The sequence below is a fragment of the Vidua macroura genome, chromosome 15, assembly GCF_024509145.1.
Source record: "Vidua macroura isolate BioBank_ID:100142 chromosome 15, ASM2450914v1, whole genome shotgun sequence".
Lineage (NCBI taxonomy): Eukaryota > Metazoa > Chordata > Aves > Passeriformes > Viduidae > Vidua > Vidua macroura.
This window is the reverse complement of record NC_071585.1, coordinates 15,380,766-15,386,250: the sequence shown is the minus strand read 5'-3', so window position 1 is coordinate 15,386,250 and position 5,485 is coordinate 15,380,766.

Below are 5,485 nucleotides of genomic sequence, written 5' to 3'. Positions count from 1 at the left end.
GATGCTCCAGCCCTTGCCTTGGAGCATCTTGGAGCATCTGTGTTTCTCATCCCAGTTCTCTGCTTACAGCCACGGGGTCTCTCGTGTACAGAGCTGGCCTGAGCTGAAGAATTCCACGCTCCTACAGCAGCATCATGGAAAACACCACTTGCCACAGCGCAGAACGAGGTGGGTTGGGAAGTTTTGCAGAGACTGAGGCAGCAAAGCCACGGGGATCTGCTGTTCCTTGGCTTCAGGATCCTAATTCTGGCTCTGTTCTCCTACACCTTCGATTACAGTTCCTATAACGCAGCTGAACAACCTGCTGTGCAACATTCCTCCACAGGGATTCATATTTTGAAAGCCTCTTTACTCCAAGCCCCCACAAAAAAAAAAAAAAAAAAAAAAAAAATCGAACCAAACATACTTTGGAATAAGGTACTGGAGCAGATGACTTGGAAATGGCTCTTGCATAGCACTGGCATTGGATGCAGGCATATGTCCCCTGATTCTGTGGACTTGAAAGCAAGGAAGCACAGTCATTGTGGGAGCAGGTCTTCAGGTCTTCTTTCCTTCTTACAGAGATAAAAGCAAGGATTAGGCAGTTTTTTTCTGGGAGAGAGAGCTTTTTGAGAAATGCCCTCCTTGAAACCTCTTATGGAAATAAAACAAACATCTACAGCTGGGAAAACTAAAAAAGCTGTCCCTCCCACAGCCTGGGACAGTCACTGCAAAGTTGGGATTTGTTCTGTGTGTCAGGACATGAGGGATGTAGTCTCCCTATGGATCCTGCCTGGGGGAGGGAAATAGGTAATTGCACAGAAAAAAAGAGCTCTTGAGGGTGGGCCACAGCATTTGCTGCAGTGTTTTTGGTGGGTGCTAAGAGTGGGGGAAGTAGAGGAGGGTAAAATGAGCATCTGAATGCTCAGTAATAAATTGAGAAAAAGTCTTAACATCTCCCTGGGGCAATTTTAAATGGGGTCTGTGTGTGTGTGAAGATCCAGGGGGGGTTTGCAGAGAGAAGGATGTTTGTCCAGCTGGGATAACAGTGCTTTTGGGCAGGAATTCAGTCACATCTAGAACTAACACGGGATAAAATTCTTTCTGCAGCAGCAGAACTGTGGCCATTGGGGTTACTTCACTTTCTAGAGGAAGTTGAATTCCTCCTTTGGGAATCAAGGAAGAAACATTCCTTAAAACATGACCAAACTCTTGGCATGTTCTCTGCTGGTAACAGCACTGCAGAATGCAGTGGAGATGAGTGTCCCTGATTCCCAATACCCCTTCCAGCTAGGGGATTCCCAAGTACTCTTGGATGATGGTGGTTTTTGAGGATGTCAGAGTCATGTGCAGCTCATCAAATGCTGGCATCAGCGCCTGGAAGAGATGGGCTCTATTTGGAAATGCAGCAAGGCTTTTCCATGCTTCCTGGAAGCTGTGCTGGGAGGATGTGATTCCTGGCTTCTCGAGGAGGTGCAGAGCTTCCTGCTAATCCTCTGCACCCCAAGCCCTGCCTGTGCCAGGGCAATGAGTGTGCAGGTTCTGGCTATGAAATTTAGGCAGCCTCTTTCTGGCAGCCTCTGACTGGATTTGGCAGGCAGGGGGATTTGTGACATTTATTTCTTGTCTCTGGGAGTGTGGAGGAGTCTCAAATGTCCTGACCTTGTGCCACGCCTGCTGTGACACTGAGAAGGTGGCTTGTGCTCTGCTAGTCTGGAGCAAAGAACGCTTCCTCCTGCATTTCACACCAAACTGATGGGAGCACGATGAGAGAATTGCTGTGGTGACTTCAGGTGGAACAAACCCACAAAGCAAATTGAGCAAGTCGAGACACAAAAAGGCTGAGGCTTTTTAAAGGGAAAAAGGAGCCCTGGGTGTGCTGTGAGCCACTTGCTGGCTCCTGAGGGTCTGGGCTTGTGCTGTCAGGAAAGAAAAGCTGCCAAGACCTTGCTTGGTTGTTTTGGGGTTTTTTGAGCCAGGTTCATATATCCTGAGAAAGCAGAGTGTTGTATGCTACGGGCCAGATGCTGGTGGCACAAGCTGGGAGGTGAATGGCTCTTGAATATGACTGGTAATGAAAATCACATTTGAGAGCCTCTGTGGAGCTCTTCAGAAAAAATCAGAACAATTTAACTTGGCCCCCAAATGAGAATGCCACTGACGAGGCCCTCCAAGCTGGCCAGCCCTGTGGTGAGGGTGAGTTCTTGGGGGAGACACTTCTCTGCCCCTTGATAGCACCCTCTAATCCTCTCCAGCTGCTCTGTGTGCTCCAGGTGCAGCCCTGGGTGCTTCCCCAGGCCTTTCTGCAGCTCTTCAGTGGCCCCCTGGGCTCCCCCATGTAAGAAGATCCTGGTGTGGAGGGAGAGGCACTTCCCCTGAGTGTTCACTGGCTGGTGTGCAGAGGTGCAATCCTCTCCCACTTCATCCCTGCAGCAACTGAGCCCGTGTTTCTCTCTCAAAGATCTCCATTCTCTTGCCTTCAGAGCTATTTCTCTCAGCTTTTTGCCCCTACTGCTGGAAAGCTGCACAGAGGAAAGTGCTGGTCTCTGACTGCTGCTTTGAGAGCCTGTCAGGTTCTGCATGGGCATTTTGGGCCTTTCTGCCTTGATTTTCTGGGAGTCTCAGATTGTCTGCCTTAAGGAAACTGTCAGAGCTTTAGAAATGGTTCTTTACCCGATTTCTTGCACAGCACAGAGACAGCAAAGCCTGCTTGCTCCAGCTTCCCCACTCAGCCTTTCAGGGAAGGTTTGAGAGCTTTGTCAGGGCATCCCGTTGTGGAGAATTTTGGGGTTTTAATTGCACCATCTGCTTATCCTCTCAGCTAATGTTTGCTTGAAGGGTCTGGAAATGCAAACAAAGCTGAACTGCACAAATCTGGAGCCATGCACACAAGTAAGGGCTGAGAGAACTGGGTTTAGGATTACCCCATTGTTCCACCTTCTTGGATGGAAGCTCATGAAGTGCTGTGCACAGACAGTGAGAGTGCTCAAAGTGCTGCCTCATGTGCAGATGGAAGCTCATGAAGTGCTGTGCACAGACAGTGAGAGTGCTCAAAGTGCTGCCTCATGTGCAGAGCACATTGAGGAGACCCCTGAAACATTTAGAAACAGAGCAGGCATGAGAACGGTGTTGTGGTGGAGCTGGAGCACTTTCTAGTTCTAGCTCTGGGATGTCCAGGTGTGTTTGGTGTGAAAATGGCAGGAAATGTTCCATTTTCTAAATTCTTGGGACATCCTTGAAAAGAAAATCCTGAACATTTTTGTTTGACTCAAAAGAACTACTGTAATAAAACTGGGATGGTTGTCTTGTTTTCTAATGTTACGTATTTTAATCTAGATCTAAACTCAATATTTTATTTTATAGAATTGGTGAAATATATGGCAAAATAACCTTGAAATAGATAACCAGTGGGGGGAAAATTTTTAGCAACACATTTCTGAAGAAGAAAATCAGAAATTTCAGGAAAAGTCATCAAAACTGAAGCATTTCTGTAGGAAAAAATCTGCCTCACAAAACAGCTTTTCCTGTGGAAATCTGCACAGCTGGGGGAGCTCCTGGGAAGGGGTGTGTGAAGCAGGCAGAGGGATGCTTGAAAGGAGATGTTTTCAATGACATATGTCAACTGAGCTAACACAAATCCCAGCCCTAGGTTTTGCTCTTTTTGGAGATTTGGGGTAGCTCTGTGTGTGCATCCAGGGGACTGGAAAGAGCCAGAGAGCTGCAGCAGCCAAGCGCCCTGGGCTGGATGAATTTTCAACCATTGTTTAAATGCCACTTTGTCAAAATCTTTTTGGACATTTTGTTTGTAGATCAGATCCTGCCCTTGCACAGGAAGGCTGGGAGCCTCCAGAGCTGCTCTCAGCAGGGCCTGGTCTTACAGGTGATGTGTGTTTTGCCTGACACCAGCCAAGCCTCACTGATTATTTGGAGGAGAATTGGATTGCAGTGCAGAGAGACTGTTATTAAACTGGACACCTGTGGATCCTTCTAAGTGTGCCTGTGTGCTACAAGCCCACACAGGTCTCCACAGTGTCTAATGCCAGCAGGAAATGTTGGTGTCACAGTTTGGACTCACACAGCATAATTATCATCTCACCCCTTCCTCCTACCTCAGTGTGATTTGCTGCCAGTGTTGTATTAGCAAAAAGAAGGGGGGAAAAAGTAATTTTTCCAGTGTATATACAGTAATAGAGATGTTTGTATGGCAGTTGTGAGTGGCGTAATCTTGGTTCTTAGACAGCTTTAAGTGGGATTTGAAACAGGCAAAGATGCCAAAATAAATAGCAACGAGATAGATGGACTATTAGGCACAGCTTGTTTGAATTGCTCAGTTCAGGAAGAATTTACCTGGTTTGTGATGCATTGGCAGTACTAAATGAGAGGAAAAAAGGGGTATTGCCCTGGTGGGTTATGCCACCAAGGAATGACCCAGCACCACACTTCAAGTGTTACACCAGACAAAACTTTTGAAGCAGCTGTGTCTGCTCGGTGCTTCCTTGGCTGTTGGGCTTGGGCTTCACCCTGTTCCCCATGGAGAGAAGGTTTGGCATTGTGCTCTGAGCCTGGAGTCCAGCCAGGTGCTCATTTGCCCATCCTTGGAGAATCACAATCCCAAGGGTTGCTCATGACACTTTTATCTTTGCTTGGTTGGTCTGGATGTTTTTCTAGAGCAGGACCTTTGTCCTGATTTTTCAGTCATTTAAATCCAAAGCTGGTGTAGTTATCCATTCACCCCTCAGTCCCAGCCTAGGCTACACAGTCCCAGTCTCACAGGGGACCCAGAGACTGGTGTTTAGCGCTTGGGCCACTGGAGCTGAGATGCCATTCACACCTTCCAGGCGTGCAGATAAACCATGCAGGCAGTTTTTATCAACAGCATCACATTTCTCACTTGAAGTCCCACTGCGAGCCCTGGTGAGAGGACATGTGGCCACTGGGAGAGGGGCAACAGCAAAGCAGGCAGTCAGAGGCAGGGGATGCGTGGGAGGACACGTGTCCTGCCAGTGAAGAACGATATTTTGTATTCTAGCCAAAGTGGCCCATCTTTGCTCCTCTTCTGGAGACTGAAGCCTCTTTGCTATCTCCAGCAATGACCTCTGCACATGTGACATTCAACAGAGAAAACCATAATTGCATCAACTAATGATTTCCAGAACAAGAGCTTTCCCAAGGCTATGTAAAAATGGCTGGTGTTTGTCAGCACTGGTTACACAAAGAAAACAGAAGTATCAGGGCCAGCTGGTTTACATATTTTTAAGTCAATCTGCTGCTGGTAAAGCTCTAATTGACCAACCTCTGACTTGGGAGTCCTGGCTGTGTGAGGCAGGTGTCTCTTTTACAGCCATTGCTTGCCTCAACTTCCACCAGTTGACTGGAGGGGTTTTCTCTCATACTCTCTTTTTTATTTCTAGTTTTATTTCTGCCCATGTAATTACTTGTTCACTTAATTCCTAAAAAGAAAAGAAGTAAACTCAAGCAACTTGGCTGAAAAGACAGATAAAGAGCT